Genomic DNA, 19,098 nt, shown 5'->3' with positions numbered 1-19,098 from the left:
GAATGGCTTACTAAGAATGCTATGGCACTTGGAACTCTTAGAAAGTATGTATCAGATGACCTCATTTTTCACATTGATAAGTGTACAATAATTAAAGAGGCTTGGGATATTTTTAAGAAATTGTATGGTCAAGTTGATGAGATTAAGGGCTACAAGCTTGATAGTGAACTCACAACTTTGGATCCCAAGGATTTTGATACAATCCAAGATTATGTTAGAAAAGCAACTGAGCTAAGAGCAAAGCTAAAGGATTGTGGAATTGACAAAAAGGATGCTCAATTGGTTTATAACTTGTTGGACAAGCTTCCTTCAGTGTATGCAGCCTTTGTATCTAGCTTTCACACCCATAGGTTAGCTCAAGGTTCCTCATACACTTCTCCCTCATTTGATTCATTCACGGAGATGTTGATACTTGAGCAATCTAAGCTGACCACGATGGGGATTCTCAAATCTTTAAAGTCACAAGCTTTGGTGGCTAACAAAGGGAATCAAAGTAAGAATCAAAAGAAACCTAAGTCTAAACCACAAGATGATGGAGCACAATCTTCCTCTCCACAACAAGGTGATTCACCATTCTCACCTAAGAGGAAATCATATAAGGATAATCTTTTTTGTGGATATTGCAAGAAGTCAGGACATGATGAACATCATTGTTATAAGAAGGATATTGATGAGGTTAAGAATCTTCTTGAGAAGAATAGAATCAACCTACCTTCTAGAATGTCTACATCGGCTTCTTCTTCCAAGGATAAAGGAAAGGATCACTCTTTTGGGACTAATAAAGGAAAGGGACAAGCTCTTTGTGCTACTATAAATCATGATTCAGGGAGATGGCTTCTAGATTCAGGGTCTTCTCATCATATGGCATCTTCGCAGTCTATGTTTTCCACATTTGAGCCTTGTCACATGTCGCAGATTTTGATGGGCAATCATACATACATGGATGTGATTGGGAAAGGATCTATTGCCATTGGGGATAACTCCTTCAATGATGTGTTGTGTGTACCCCACTTGACAAATAATCTTCTGTCCATCTATCAAATCATACATGGGGCAACTAGGAAAACTGTGGAGTTCACACCTAATTTAGTTATCATTAGAGACTTGAAGAGTAGAGCTATCATTGCGACTGGGGTGGTTGATCATGCATCTCGGTTGTACTCTTTTTCAGATTTTGGTCCTGTTGATAAGGTTGGTTCTTCCTATGTTGATGATTCGGATTTTGAGAACTTTGGGCATTTGAACTTGGGGATTCTCACATGTGACCCCGTTCTTGAGTCGTGCATTTCATCTCCTTCTATTGATATCACACCACCTATTGCACCTGATGATGCAGCTAGTGTGACAATTTTGCCTTCTTATGATTCAGTGTAGCAGGATATTTCATGTCTTCCAGCTTCAGTTGATTGGGATGCCTAGTTAACAGACATTGTAGGTTTGTTTGTGGATTCCTACATTGTATATTTGGGAGACAACATTCATGAAATTCATCTTCTGTTTGATGAAGATGATCCTTCTTTGATTGTTGCGAGGGATAACTCTGTCCCTCTTGTGCATTCTCTACATGATCAATCTTTAGAGGTTGACATGATTGTGGATACTTTTGTACAACACTTGGAGGAGGTCTCTTTATCTTTTGAGGAGACATATGAGTCTTTGGATATTGTTCTATATTCATCTCCATTGGATCTTGGAGTGCCTTTTTCAGCAGTGTGGCACAGTTTACCACCTTTGGAGGGGGTATCTTTCAGCATCGACATGGGGACACTTGAGCAATTTTTAGAGATTCCTTTCATCATGAGTATTTTTGCTTCATCTTCCCTTCATGGTTGGGGAGACTTCATGGATACACCTTTGGTTTTGTTTCTTCCTAAGGGGAGGAATGTTGTTCGACGTTCATGGAGCAATTTCTTCATTCATCTTTGAGCTTCTATCATTGGTGCAGATTTCAGATTGAGGGGGGGCTTTCTAGTCTCTCTTCTTCTTCTCTCATATGGGGGGGACTTTTTACTCACATGGGGTTTTGTCCTTCACATACATCTATGAGAGTGCTTTGTATCTAGTTTTCATCTCTCTTTTGGGGGAGGGTTTTTTCCCATTGAGTTTTTCTCTCTTTCCCCGCTTTGTGAGAGATTTCATTGCATTGGTTTGCATGCATTTGCATTTGTACATGGGTACCTAACATGGCCTAGTAGTTGGGACAAATATTGCATTGCTTAGTTGCATTGTAGACTTTAGTGCATTTCCCTAAGTTGCAGTTAAGGGGGGGTGTTGGTGTAAATAATTATTCATCATGGATATTATTACACCTTACTTAAGTTTACTTAGGAAATGCATTTCATAGTAGTTTGGGTATGAGACACTTGGGTGTTTGTGCCATATTGGGATAGTGTGTGTAGGAGAATTTCCACCTTTTATGGTGTTGATCTTGTTGTTACACTCCACATTCAGTGGGTGATCCACCTCATGTGGACTATTATATTGTTTCTCCTACCTACCCACACCTATTTCGTACCTACCCTTGTTTCTTATTGAGCCACGTGTCATGTTTGTGTGCTCACATATCCATATAGCCTTGCCTATATAAGCAGGCTTGTATTCATTGTATGTATCAATTGATGATCCAATTGATCAATATTTTCTCTTGATAGAATACAGTTTATTCCTATCAATATTTTGTTCTCTCTTATTTGTGCTTTCCATTGCCTCTAGATCTTAGCAAAATCTCACACACATAAATATTCAATTAAAGACATTGAATTTCTACAAACCATATTATTAAATTTCAAAGCTTTTGGATTTGACTATGTGACCATTTTTTATATCAATGTTTTAGGATCAACAATCTAAATAAACTAGAGCAAAGAAGAGAATGAATGAGTAAATAGTAGACCAAGGATGAATAAATAGTGGAGGGGGTTTCAATGTAACATGGGAATTGAAACACAACAAGAGGAAATTAAGAAGAGTTAACTTTACATTTAAAGAAAAAAGTAAATTAAATGTATCTCTATATGAATGCAAGCATGTGGGTGTGAGAAAATTTGAATAATTATTTATAATTTTTTCACATACAAATGTACATAATTATTCAGTTATTATCATAGTTACACTGTATTCATATATAAACACTCTTTTAATTTAAGGAAAGATCCTCCATATTCTACTAGAGCTTATGTTAATCATCAACATATTGTAAGGTAAGATGATGTTATGCATTTTTATTCATGACCTATCTCGTAACATAACATTAAGTAAAGATGAATCTTTAGATGATGAGAATACTCCCCCATCTAACACAATGAATATGAATTATAGTAATAGGAGTGAGAATATTGCTACAAAGGATATTCCTTCCTCATCTATTGATCCCTTTGGCCCTTCAACATTTTCTTACACAAAAAACTATAAAGTCCACAACGAAAGTCATTCTCCTTCACAATTGAAAATACTTTATGAGGTTGGCTATGATATTGTAGACACCTATAATTGTCCTATCTAATTAAATAAATATTTTTATTTATTTGTCTTCTATTAATTAATTAATTAAGTATTTATTTATTTAATTAATTCATTAATCCTCTTCTAAGCCTTTCCTCATTTAAATAAATATTTTTATTTATTTAAATTGTCCTTTTCCTAAATTATATAAATATTTTATTTATTTAATTGATCCCACTTCCTCTAGTAATTAAATAAATCTTTATATTTATTTAATTAATTCATTAGCCTTTTCTACCCATGACACATGTCATGCATCTCTTACCTACCCCCTTTATAATTTAATTATTTCCTCTACCTACCCTTTAATCATAGCCGACCATTTATCTTTTCACCTCTTAATCTTATCCCTCCATTTCTTACGATGTCTTCTATATAAGAGGATGCCCTCTTCTTTTTCAACCCTAATCACCCAATCAGTGTGTCTAATCAATCTTATGCAATCAAGTCTTTTTGCGATCAAGCTATCAACCACATTTTCATTCTTTATTGAGCTATTGTACACACATAAAATCTGAGAGCAAATATATCAAACATGATCAATGGAGATTGAAACCCTATTGGACATTTGAATGATATATCTTTCTTTGTTTTGTTGATTTGCATTATCTTAGGTATCTTCATTTATGTATCCAGTGGATGCTTTTCATTGTTAGGCTAGGGTTTCGTGGTTGGATCTTTGTTAGTCTTTCAATATTATTGTTTTCATCATCCATTTTCACCATATACAAATATTACTTCAAAACAAGGCTATAGTGTACAAGATCTTTGAAAGTTAAAACAAGGAATGAATGTCCATATAGATCCTCCCTCACAATCTACTAGATAAGGCATAGGATACCCCGATTCATCACCTCAAACACCTATGGATGAAATTCTTAAAATTCAGATTCTTGCTCATTATTTTGTGAAAGAATGAAGAATATGTAAATCTAGTCAATACAATAATCCTTTATGCACATATCATCAAATTGATGACCATCACACTAAAGAATATCTTGATTTCTAAAATGAAATGCAAAGACTAATTGATAATGGTACCCTTAAATCTTTCAATAAAGCTTTGTTAGCCAAACAGGTTTGGAGGGCTTATGGTATTAAGAGAACTTGGAGTAGGGTGTGGTTTGACAAATACATCCATAATCAACCCATTCATTCCCTTCTCTATTCTGATGATATCCCCGCTAGATCTTTTATATGGAATAGTATCATAAAATCTATTAAAGTTGCTAAAGCTGGAGCTGGCTAGGTCCTTGGCAAAGGTAACAAAATCAGATTTTGGGAGGATGTCTGGATCAAAGAAGAGCCTCTTTTTAATTAGGATTGCAGCCATATCATTGAAGATTGTTAAAGGAGGTTTGGTTCTATGGTCTATAATTATTGGGAGGAGAATAAATGGGTTAGACTTGATGCTATTTATGTTGGATTTTCTTTGCTCTAGTATGATTTGCTGTCCTTTTCTATCAACAAAGATTCAGATGATGTCTTCTTATGGACGAGTAATCCTAGGAGTACTTTTACTATTGCTTTTGCTTACAAAAAGATATCTACCTAGGCTAGTAACCCTATATGGACTAAAGTTTGGAATAGATTCCTCATTCCTAAAGTTAATATGTTTTTTTGGCTTGCAATTCACAACAAGATTCTCACTATTGATAACCTGGTCAGAAAAGGATTTATGATCCCTAATAGGTGTGAGTTATGTCAGAAAGAGGCTGAGTTTGTGGATCATTTATTCATTCATTATTATTTTACCTGGGAAATCTGGGGTAAATTATGGACGCAATGGAAACTTGATTGGGTTATGCAGAATAGTTTTAAGGAAGTTCTTTGGCATTGGATTTTCCCTACCAAGTTTCCCATCATTAAGACCCTTTGGTCCTTTTTTCTTCCTATGACCTGTTGGCATATTTGGAAGGAGAGAAACAATAGAATTTTTAGGGAGACTAAGTGTTCTTCTCAGGTGGTATATGAAAAGATTTGTAGGGCTATTAAAGAAAACATCAACACCATCCACAAAAGCAACAAGTAGTGCAGTTATATTGATATGAATGATAATGAGAAAAGGATTCTAACATAATGGAAATTAATGAATAAGGTTTGGAAGTCTGATATGAAGAGTAGAAGAGATAATGTGGTTTGGAGGTTTCCTCCTCATGATTGGGTGAAGGTGAACTTCAAGATGGTGCAACTAAAGGAAATCCAAGTAATGCTAGAGGGGGAGGTGTTATCAGAAACTCTTATGGCTTTTGTGTTGTTGTGATTGCTTCTCCCTTTGGAATTCAAAAACAACCATGTTGCAGAAGCTCTGGCAATGTTAAATGTCTTCAGCTTGCTCAGGGCTTCAATTTTAAAATAATTTGGCTGGAGGGGGATTCCCTTAATATAATTTAGGCTATTAAAGGTATTAGTTCCCCTTCTTGGAATATCCAAAATATCATTGATAAGGCAAAAAAATGTTAGATGCCTGTGATAGTGTGGTTATTGCCCATACCTTTAGGGAAGGTAATAGGGTAGTAAATTTGTTAGCCAATGAGGGGGTCATTTTAGTGGAAGATGTTAATTATATTAGAGAGTCATCATGTAAGAACAAAGTTCGAGAGCAATTATTTTATGATAGAATCAATGGTACATATTAATCTCATTATTACCCTTTTTGGTTCAGAATTCAATGATAGAGTTTGGAGTGAGGCAGATTGTCAGATGATGACCTTTCTCAGGCGTCGCGCTAATGAGTATAGGTGTGAATGGCCTTATCATATTAAGTACTAGGTTAATTTACATGTTTTAAAGGGCTACTTGAAAAACAAGAAATTTACCTTGGTTTTCGATTCCAGCTTCTCTGTTCTTCAGTATCTGGTCATTTTGTGTTCCCCTGAGGGTTTCAATTTGAACAACTACTACATTATGGTAGGAAATCTCAACCATAACGAGCCCACCAGTTGTGAAAGTTGGAAGGGTTAAAGGAAAATTTGGAGAAGGCTGCATAAATATGGCTTCACTGATTGCATGGGAACAAGAAGTCTATATCCCATGGTTTTTCTAAGGATTTGAAAAATAACAAAGTTACTCTATTTGGTCAGACCTGGAGAGTGGATGAAGATTTGGTGGCTAAGGTGACTGGTTTGTAGAAGAACGACATCAAGTTTTATAGACAATGTAAGTTCTCAGTGGAAGCTATAAAAAATTTCCCCAAGAACGAAGATGAAAGGGCTCGCCTTGCCAAAAAGGATAATATTTCCTATTATCTCCCTAACCAGGTAAAATCCTTTTGGCAGAAAATGTTGAAAATGTTAATGGAGTATCTTACCGTTGATGGTAGGTTTTTGAAAGTATATAATTATCACTTTGTTATCCTTAATCACTTTCACCATGGCTCTAAGATATCTTTTCCCTTCTATCTAGTCTCCCCCCTTAATGACAGTCTGACTGACCATGCTAAGAAACCCAATTCCTACCCTATTGCCCACCAAGGTCTTATTTTGTTAATTTATGAGTATCTTAAGGATAAAGTTAAGGCTAATAAGGATGATCCCTTTGTGGAGAATTCCCATATCTCTAAGGATTATGACAGCTCTGAGTCTGATGAGGATTCTACCAATCCTCCCCCTAAAAATAAATTGAGGGTTAGTAAGACAGCTGAAGAAGAAGTTGAAGAGATGATTGATTCCGAGCAGGAGCAGGAGAAGGAGGTGGAAAAGAGGCAAATAATGAGCAGGAGAAGGAGGTGGAAGGAGACAAGGATAATGAACAGGGTAAAGAGGATTTTGATGAGTCAGAGGAGAAGGATTTTGCAATTGATACGAACAACAAGGATGAGGTTCAGAATAAAATGGAGGAGGGAAACCCGAGGTTTGAGGATTCTACCTAGGACATGGAGGATATAGATACTATTCTGAATGCTGCTACAAATAGCTCTCTGAAAATGTTTAATTTCCAGAAGTGGGTGGTTGATAATATTATCAACATTCAAGAAAGATAGAGAGAGATAGAGCTCAAAATTGATAATGTGGCAAAGGATATTAATAATAAAGGAAAAGAGGAAATTTCTAAGGATAATAGTGAAGCAAAGGATGAAAAAGAAATTTCAGACTGGTCGAAAGGTGAGATCATAAAGGGAGATTTGAAGCACTTGGAGGATGTGGTGAGGACACTCAAAGAAAAGGGTGAGTCTGATAATGAACTGATAAACAATAGAATTCAAAAAACTGAGAGTGCTCTAAGGAAATTCATGGAGCATAGCTTGGTTGTGTTGAAGGTGTCTTCCCAAAATATGAATGTGCTGGTTGCTTGCCTGGAGAAGGATAAGAAGAATAAAGACATTGTGATTGTTGATGATGAGTCGGGTTGTAGCTCTGTCCAACATTCTTCCAGACACGGAACTAGGCAAAATGCTAAAGAGTTGGAGCTAAAGACCAAAGGTAATCAACAGGTGCAGGAAAGTAAAGACCTTAATGAGGTAGCAAATGCAATGATGATGCTTGTCAGGGATGCTGAGGAGACCATAAATAATTTCACCTAAATTCTCTAGTTATGTTTTAGGTGTGCCAGTTTCTCGCTGGTCTTTTGTTGTTCTCTCTGGCTGCTATCTTTTGTGTTGTTCTTTTGTAGCCTTTCTCGCTTTGTTCTATCCTCTCTTGTTTCTCTAATGCTTTTCTTTTCGATATGTAAGTGGGTTTTGGGTCCCTTAAAACCTGGTTTTCCTTAATAAAAAACAATATGAATATAAACAACAAAAATATATGATATAAACATTGCAATCATGGAATATGATTTGATAAAATTTCTAAAATGTTGAATTAACCCTACAAAACTCCTTTTATTCATCTCATTATTGTGTATTCGTTGTATTTCATGGCTGCCCTTTTATAAATTTAAATGAATATTTGCATATGTAATCAACAATATGAATATAAACAACAATAGTGTTTGGTGCGAGAGCACCCTCACGCTCGCAATGGTCAAATTTTGTTCGTCGTGTGCACAAACCGACATTGCAAGCGCATTCGGGTGGGTAGGTTTATGCTAGGCATGCCCCTGTTGTGCATTCCAAAGTGTTGGAACGTCGAGAGTCATACCATACCAGTGCGATCTCTCAAGTGTGATTGGAGTATTAAGTGTCGGTTGCATCATATGTTCCTTTCCCTTAAACTATCATAGAAACTTTAAAGCATCCTTGTACAAACTCCTATAAATGAGTACGATAATCACTTATATAGAAGTGTTACTCTCTTACAACCTTTCTATCCTCCTTTGTGCTATCATCTGCATGCATGAATGCTATGTGTACAAAATTAGAAACTTGTGTAGAGTGATAATACATAGATTGCACTTCATTTTGAGGTTGTAGTGTATAATTTTCAGTGAAATCAATCATAGAGACAATGGTGCCAAGAGGAGATGTGTCCTTACATAACTTTAATTTCTCATCTAACCATCAAGCTCTATGTGTATGAATTATGTACTCATAAACTAGTTTCACTTGAAACATTTTCATAAATTCAGCTACACATATATCATTTTTCACTAGCTCACATCTCTTCAAATCTTTTCCATCTTTAACTCCATATGTGACTCTCTTGTATTTTTCGAAAGAAACTAGCTTCATACCAATTTCATGTGTGCTCTCCAAATGTATGCATCTTGGTAAATGTTTTAAACCACCACATATAGTACAAGAACCTTCCAAACAAGGCATCTTATAATAAATTCAACCATCATGTCTATTACATAGCACACTTAAAATAAATTCTCTTACCGACTTAGGAGGTGCTTGTATATTGCAATCTTGCAAAACATCGTTAGTGTGCAAAGTAGAACAAATATGACGAAAAATATCATAGTGTACATGGAAAATTCAATAGGCATCCTACAACAACACGTGGTGCGTACATGATTAATCTTAATATAAAAAGGTTTTTCCATTTCAAAAAATCTTTGAGAAATTCTTATTTGTGAAAACTTTTGAAGGAATATTTCATAAAATTTAGTTTGAGTCATATCCAAATAGTGTTTGGCATGTGGCTCATGATTTGTAGACCCAATTTGTCTTCTAACAACATCTCTTTGGTTGAGCGAAACTCTTGTGTTATGCCAAAAATTTTCAATTAATGTTCTTAGTGCATCAACAACAACCTTGTCTTTGCATGGTAGTCTACTTGAGAATGCCCCAAGAGAATTATTGTTAGGTTCCTCTATTTTTTCCTGCCTCTTTAATGCTTTACTTAATGTTGTTCTACTAACGTTTAATGACTTGTTTTGCTTATCAAATGATCTTTTTTAATTTTCTTTCTCATTATGGTTGATGTAATGACATGTCAAGTAGCATTAGAATCTTTAGTACGTGATTTTGAACCAATAGCTTGATATGTATCAAATAGATTTCTCACAATAGTTCTTTCACTGTTACTTTCAGATGATCTTAGGCCTAGAATTTACATTCTCTCTAAAATTCAAATTTTTAATCATTTGAACAATTAATTGACATCTTGCGGTTTGATTTAAGTTTTGAAAATAGTTTTGCCATATTATTTTAACCATTCTCCTACAAGTTCGTTCATTAATTTTATTGGGTATTGGCTTCAATATATTCTCATCAATGTCAATTAGATACTTTTGTTTCCTACGAATAATTCTAGGAGGTGTTAACATCGGTGCATTATGTACATTCAATTCATCAAATAGAGAAGGTGTATGTTCATCATTAAATTGATTATTCAATGTGGTATCTTTTTCAATTGCATTAGGTTCATATAGTAAATCAAATGTCTCTTCTTCAATTGCATTAGGTGCATTATGTTTGTTTGGTAAGTCGAATTGAGATGTTGAGAATGACATACCTTCTTCTCCCATTGTTCTTATGTCACGTAATTTCTTCATATGTTGCCTTTGTCTTTCCTTTTCAACCTATCATTGTTCCATTGTTCCTCGCTTGTTCTTTCCCATGGTTGATATCGGTTGCCCTAAATAGAATCATATTACATATATATGTAAACAAAAGTTGATAAACAAACAAATAACCATAAATATGCATCTTAGCACTATTTTTTGGAATCAAACTATTAAACAATCACAATACTATTGACAAAACTAATAAGAACAACAATTCAATCATTTGAAATCATGCAAAAACAAAAATTCACTTCTATGTATAAAATAGTGATAGAAGTGCAGAAACAGTTCCGGTGGGGCCTTCAATAACCTCAAAAGCTTCTTTTGAGTCCGTTGAGGCTTTTGGGCAACTAAAAATATGTCTATGTACCGCATACACACTACATTAATAACCGTGTGCGTGCTATTAGTCCATAAAATGTTGGCAAGCCCAACGGTATTTTTTTTTCCCATTCTTTACTAATAAGTAGCACGTACACGCTCCTAATCCTAAAAAATGTTATCACCGGGTAGTGAATAATGGGCTCAATACTCCGTACATGCTTACAAGTAATAGGTACCGGATACGCACTCCTACTCCTTAAAAAATTTATGGTAGGGCAATGAACTAATAGGTTCAGTACCCCGTATGTGCTATTGGTAGTAGAAAAAATGTGAATGAAAAGGGAGAGAGAGAGAGAGAGAGAGAGAGAGAGAGAGAGAGAGAGAGAGAGAGAGAGAGAGAGAGAGAGAGAGAGAGAGAGAGAGAGAGAGAGAGTAGGGGAGAGGGAGAGAGGGAGAGAGGGAGAGAAGAAGGGAAGGAGGGAGAGAGGGAGAGAAGAAGGAGGGGTGGTGGAAGGAAAAGAGGGAGAGAAGGAGAGAAGGAGGGGGGGAGGGAGAGGAGAGGGAGGAGGGAGGAGGGAGGGAGAAGAGAGGGGGGAAGGAGGGAGAGGGAGAGAAAAAGGAGGGGAGGAGGAAGAGGAAGAGAGAGAGAGGGAAGGAGGGAGAGGGAGAGGGAGAGAGAGGGAGAGAGAGAGAGAGAGGGGAGGGAAGGTAGATAGAGGGAGAGAAGAGGGGGTAGGGAGGGAGAGAAGAAGGGGGTATGGAGGAAGGGAGAGGGAGAGTAGGGGGGGAGGGAGAGAGAAGGAGGGAAGGAGGGAGGGGGAGAGAGGGAAAGAGAGAGGGGGGAGGGAGGTAGAGGTAGAGGGAGGGAGGGAGGTAGAGAGAGAGAGAGAGATAGAGAGAGAGAGAGAGAGAGAGAGAGAGAGAGAGAGAGAGAGAGAGAGAGAGAGAGAGAGAGAGAGAGAGAGAGAGAGAGAGGGAGAGGTAGAGGGAGGGAGAGAGAGAGAGGGAAGGAGGGAGAGGGAGAGAGAAAGAAGGGGAGGAGTGAGAGGAATAGAGAGAGAGAGAGAGAGAGAGAGAGAGAGAGAGAGAGAGAGAGAGAGAGAGAGAGAGAAGAAGGGGTATGGAGGAAGGGAGAGGGAGAGTAGGGGAGGGAGGGAGAGAGAGAGAGAGAGAGAGAGAGAGAGAGAGAGAGAGAGAGAGAGAGAGAGAGAGGAGGGAGAGGAAGAGAGATCGAATAGAGGACACAATATGACCCTTAGAACATAATATAACCCCTAACAGCATCTAAGGGGTCATAGGGTGTCCTAAGGGTTCATATGCCACTATATTATCCCTTAGCACACCATAGGACCTATAACGACACCAAATAGTATCCTAAGGGGTCATAGAACATCATATGACCCTTTAGAACACTATATGGTGTTGTTATGGGTCATTGGTGTCCCAAGGGGTCATATGGCATCCTATGACCCCTTAGGACAACATATGGTGTTGTTATGGGTCATATGGTGTCTTAAGGGGTCATATGGTGTCTTAAGGGGTCACAGGACACCATATGACCTCTTAGGAAACAATACGACCTCTGATGACACCTAAGGGGTCATATGGTGGGCTAATAAAATGATATATTAAATTTAAAGTTATGAATAGAACATCATACAATAGAACATCAGTAGTTTAGTTTTGATATAACTAAGTTAGACCATTGTCAGCATAAGAGAGACTCCAAGTGAACAAACAATGAGGCTTCACTTAAAAGAAAGTGTAAGAGCTTGACCTAACCCTAAGAGTACTGCCTAAGTTCTAAAACATATGATGCTATTAAATTTGCAAGGTTATAGGACTAATCTCGATTGTGACTATAAGAATTACAAACTTGATTTCTTTTATGGGTATGTACCGTTCCAAGCTGTTTGACAAGTGATGATCATCATATACTACCACTGCCATGCATACAACAAACTTTAAATATTTCTTTAGGTGACAGGTGTTGTGTAACAACATGGGAACTCTCTCATACCCACCACTATCCTTCTCCAGGACATCATCAGTGTTACTCTCCCTCTTTCTCTTCCTACCGGTTGTTTCCTTCTGAAAAACATATTGTATGTACTCTGACTCATCATGTTGCTTTGTTGACACTATTTTCCACATTTGCTCTGCTCATTAAAAACACATTCGAGATGAATATTGCTGCAGGTTTCCTTGTTTGTCATGGTATGCACCCATGGTTCAATTTCAAACCCTATTCCTCCTATTCAATATACACACACAAATCCATCAGTCAATTTTTATAGGAGAGCATACATGATAAAAATCAAAGAGGAAGTTGTAGACAAGAAATAAATTCACTTACTTCTATAGAAGTGCAGATACTGTTGCAGTGGGGTATGGAGGGAGGGAGGGAGAGAAGAAGAGAAAGAGGGATGGGGTATGGAGGAAGGGAGAAGGGGAGAGAGTGAGAGAGAGAGGGATGGGGTATGGAGGAAGGGAGAAGGGGAGAGAGGGAGGGATGGTGTATGGAGGAAGGGAGAAGGGGAGAAAGGGAGGGAGAGAGAGAGGGATGGGGTATAGAGGAAGGGAGAAGGGGGGAGAGAGAGAGAGAGAGAGAGAGAGAGAGAGGCACCTTGTATGTGTTTGAGAGGGGGAGACAATAAATTTATATGTGTATATATATACTTAATATATTATATATTATTATATATATACACATACTATATATACAATATCATATTATACACATATTATATATTACATATGTATATACACATTATATATACAATATCATATTATACAATAGCGTGTACGTGCTGTTTATAGTAAAATGAGCGCATACACGCTTCTTACACCATAAGTACCCCATACGCGCTTTTGACTGTTTAGGCTTGGAAATAGGCCTAGATGACAAAGCTATGGTTTGGAAGTTTGATTTCCCTCCATTTCTCTCATTTTTTATGTGTTTTATTTTATCAAATTGGTTTATTGACTTTGTCATCATCAGGTTTACACTTCATCAAGTGGGTATTTCTAAAATATCCACCATATTTTCACCCATCTTCTGAGCTTTCTAACCATATAATTTTTTTAAAATTTGAACAACAATAACATATTATTATTGAATTTTTTTTACCAGTGTCTCCATAGTTCTCACATACATGGGTGCACCATTTTTTTAATAACTTTTGATATACTTATCCAAATTTAAATAAATTTATATATTATTGTAGTGCACTTAATTATTTATAATTTAAAAAAAATAAAAAATTGTATTTTCGATTTGTTTAGTGCAACTTATGCTTTGTGCACGAACAGGTACCTAATTTTCAGGATGTGCTCGATTGGAAAAACCATTAAAAAAAATACTCAACAAAAAATTACAAAAAAATACACATCTTCTAGTTCTCACTCTTAACTATCTTTCTGTCAAAGGATTTGTCAAAATACTAAATCTAACTATGACTTTTTTGATGCGCACGTCAGACACTATGTTATGTTTTTCAGAAAAAATCAGGATCTATTTTTCGTGCGCGAAGGATTTGACCCCCTTAATCTTATCCAATTTTTAAAAAGTTTAGTAGTTTGGAAACTACATTCAGAGTAGTACAATATTTGTTCTTTGATTATCTTCATATCTTGAGTGGATGACTTTCAAATTTTTCCTCCAAGTTCAGGTTCGCCTGATTTCAGAAAAAAAAAAAGTGTACACTTATACCCCCCTTTTTGACCACCATCTTTGTGCACTTACCCTATGATGTTATATATAATATATTCATGTGTGGACATCCTCCAACAAGTGTGTTAGTTAGAGGTTTCATTAGATTGGAATAAATGCATTTGAGAGAAAGGATAAGTTATCCTCTAGTACCATGGTATTGGAATAGGGTTGTTGACAAAGCACTAAAGGCAAAGTAATCAACACTAATTGGCATTAGATGTAGTATTTTGAAAAGGGAAATATATCAAATTTAGCACCAATCTAAAAGATTTAAGAGTAACATCATTTTTGCAAGTTTGAACTCTGAGAAAGGTGAGCAAATAGAAGCACCAAACTTGAAGCAATTTTCAAGAGGCATATAAGTAAATTTCTTGTAAAGGATAATTTGAACCAAGAAGTAACTTGGGGTGCCTTTTTGGAAAAATGTTGACTAGATCATTGACATAGTTAGAGGTAGAGTTATCCATTCTATCTTAGAGAGATTCCTGAAGAAGAAAATTGAAAATAAAGTGAAAAGCTGATAGAGATCATGGAAATATATTTTGCTAAATTGGCCACTTAGAAAAGTAAATAGAAGTGATGTAACATGTTGAAGAAATAAGAGATCCCTTGAATAATTTTGCAAATTAAATTTCTATTTAAGGTGATTTGAAAAGGAAGTAATAGTGTGTGATGTGCTGATAGATGTATGGTGACACACAACTAACATCAAATGAAGTGAAAAATCAATTTCACTATAGGAAACAATTGATTGTTCTAAGGAACAATTGATGTATGGTAAGTGTAGACACCTAAAAGTTGCACAATGAATTAAGTAAATTTTATTCATTTAATTATTCTTAATTCTTCCAATTAATTAAATTAAGATTTAATTAATATCACTATTCTTCTAATCACCTATTAATTAATTTAAGATTTAATTAATATACCATTCTTGTAATGCCCACCAAAATACTTCAGAGAAATATAGCTAAAAACATGCTAATTTAATTTAATTTTTTTAAACAATACAACACATAACATTACTTAAGCAATGCAATGAGCACACAACAACAATTAAGTGTTATGAACATAAAATAATTCAATCAATCTATTCAAACAATTACGCAAGCGGAATACAATAAATCATTTCTACTACTCCCTGGGGTATCTCAATTCCATTACTTAATCTACCTACATAAGAAATAAGCATTTACCTTCTTCCAGTTCAATACCTCATAATCTTAATCATTATACACACATAGGTGCAACATAGCAATACCTACAACTCATGATATGCAACCTTCTTAATCTTTCATTTAATATGAGATTCTATCTTTCAATGCACCACTATTTCCTTTTTCACTTTGATTCATTTTATACACCAAGTCCGAATTTTCCTATTACCATTAACCAGCCTCTGACTATAAACATCACCATACACATACCAAGATTAATCCCTTACATTGCATTAACATGATTTCCATTTACAATTAACTTCTACATAGTCATTTATAATTCTATGCTCCTAGCATACTTATTACTTCATCATGATTCCAAAAGTACATAATGCAATACTCACAAAGTCTCCTTAAACATCTAACCCGAAGCTCATTTAATACTCATAAAATCTCTTACACTATATCAACTAACCAACAATCATCTCATTACAAATCAGGTAACTACATGAATTCATCTCAACACAAACTATGATACAATACCTAATTCAATAACCACTAATAGCATCCACCAAATGGAGATATAATCTTAAACCATAACACATGATACATCCTAAACCTTCCCTAAAAGACAAGCACTCATTTTACCGTCTACTCATACACCTACTAGTAGTTTCCATTAATAAGGTTAGCAATTCATTCACTAAGAAGATCCATACAATATTTAATAAGGGACCTTCAATTACACCCCAATCATATAAGATTTCAAATTCAATCATTAGATCACTGTCTAGGAAGTATGACACTATAATTTCAAATTCTCTAATCACAACTCATAAACATGTCCTAAGATATCTTCCAACATTACTTAAACTTGGACATCCTATCAAGACATAACATTTCTTCCACTTAAATCATTAGTTAAAGACATCATTTCAAATCTAATACCATTATCATAACATTTACCCGATTTACTTTTAACATGGTTCATCAAGAATACAAAATACATCATTTAGTTTCAAACAACAATACTTATCCACATCTCATGCATCCATTTCATTTAATAAAAATATGTTACAATACAACTCAAGGTTCATCATTACAATCATCTACCATAATAAAAAGATATCACTATAACTAGAGCAATATAATCATTTCTCATAAGCATGATTTCTTTTACAACCATTACATAAGAATTTTATTACATAAATAACACCATCATTTACATTCTTGCTGCAATTATTATCCATGAACTATTTGAAGAAGCATCATCATCCACACAAGAAGAATCCAAAGATAGGGACATCCCAATGGTTTAAAAGTACCGACCACCCGACCATGTGGAACCAAAGGAACCACCCCCCGTGCTAGGAGATGACACAAGGTCCCAACACACACTCTACATCTAGCCTGACACTCAAAACCAAAGAGACTAACCAACAAGGACTCTCAAGCAAGAACTCAGAGGCATAAAACTCATCAGGACATAAATTCATCGAATAAGCATAATCATAAATCATAAAGGGAAACACATGTAGGAGTGGAGTGTCATCACATGCCATCCTCATAACATAATAATACAAGGCACTAGCCTGATGGACATGTGGAGCTATCTCAACCTATGAGAGATCAAGGGAGATTAGCTTACCGTCTTCATGGCCTTCTCATGCTTATCCTAAAACATCCTCCCTAGGACTAAGCCATGAGGCTCAAAACTATTCATTATCTTGTTTAAATGAGTTATAATTTTCCCATCCCAATTAATTCATTATCAATTTTATCACTTCCTTACAAATCATGGAAAAACTCCAATGTGCCTTGGTGGTCTAGACTTCATGCATCCTTACAAGGAACCTCATGCCAACCTATCTCTCATGACCCCGGTCATCACAAAGAAGCCCACTCCTCCTAACATGGCCCAACAATAAATCACAAGAGGCTCTAAAACAAAATACCAATCTGCAACATAACACTCATATGCATCCAATGGCTTACTCCTCAAAACAAGGATATTCAAGTAGCCAAAATCACAATGAACCTTGTGGCAATACCACATCAAAAACTATAATTAACTATCAATGAAAAGAATCATAAATATCAGAAAAGCCTTTTAATTTAAATCTGATTTAAATCTGAGACAAAACTAAAAACAAAACAACAACCAAACTCATATTCATAAAGCCTTATGACAAGGAAACTTGACACAGTCAAAACTACAACAACATAAAAAAAATGAGCCTCTTGGCCAACAATAAACATAGGCATATCAAGCCATAAAATTTGCTGTCATTAATGAAATTAAAACCACAGCAAGGCCAACTCACTTGCTGCCCCAAAACAACAACACTTCCAACTCACCGACCATAGCACATCAATATGGATGAAAGCACAATTCTTTCCCCAATAACATAGGAAGGTAAATATACTTGAAACCAACAAAATACATCAAATAAAATCAGATATAAAACTAGAAATCATCAACACCCTCAACAATGCCTCTGGTACAAGAATTAATCCGAAAAGTACAACACAAGCAAACAAATAGGAAATTAACCTAGGAAAAACCACACGAAACTATTTCTCACATTCTAACTTGATTTCTCAAAAACAAGAAGAACAAAATAATCCCTTCCAAATCTGATTTTCGAAAATAAGAATCAATTTAAAATTCTTTTCTAAATCCCCGAACAATCTTTTAGACACCTTGTAGACAATCTTTTTAAAAAACAATGCGAAGTGCCAATAAAACCACCAACTTGGAAAATTGAAGAATCCAAAAAATCCAGTCCAAGCCTTTAAACCAATTCAAATCCAACCACCAACAATCTCCAAATCAATCTCATAAATTCATTCAACAAAGATGCCAACCCCCGTGAATGCACAGGAAGGCCTATTTATCAAAAATAAAAAAAAATAAAAACAAAACCAAGCAAAACCATCCTCCAATCAAAATATTCCAAAAACTTTATATTCCATACCTGCCTTCCCAAAGTTCAAGAAAATAAAATATATTTTCTACCTACCATAAACTTCCAGCCAATCAAATACAAGGGCAGGTAAAATAAATTAAACCATTAACCTGGGGTGAAAATGACTTTTAAATAAAAGAATACAAATTACCCCCTTTTAATTACTTAATGTGTAAAATAATATTACTCAATAAATAAAATTCACTTCAACATTAAATAAATAATTTCCCACCATAGACATTTATAAATAAATATTAATAAAAATAGGAAATCAATACATACAATTAAATAAATAAAACTCCAATAAATAAAAGCTAATAAATTAAATATCAAATACTCAACATTAAATTAAATAGATCAAATAATAAATAAATCTTCATTAACTAAATAAATAAAAGATCAAGCCAATTAGAATAAATACCTTATTCACTTAAATTAATTCCTTATAAGGGGAAATCCAAATACACAATGAGAAATCTGTACCTCAAAACTCACACAAAAGAAGCTAGAGGGATTTGATCTCCAAACCTCCAACTCATGA

This window comes from Cryptomeria japonica, chromosome 4, assembly GCF_030272615.1.
Source record: "Cryptomeria japonica chromosome 4, Sugi_1.0, whole genome shotgun sequence".
Classification (NCBI taxonomy): domain Eukaryota; kingdom Viridiplantae; phylum Streptophyta; class Pinopsida; order Cupressales; family Cupressaceae; genus Cryptomeria; species Cryptomeria japonica.
The sequence above is the reverse complement of the archived record's forward strand: the minus strand, read 5'-3'. Positions refer to the sequence as shown.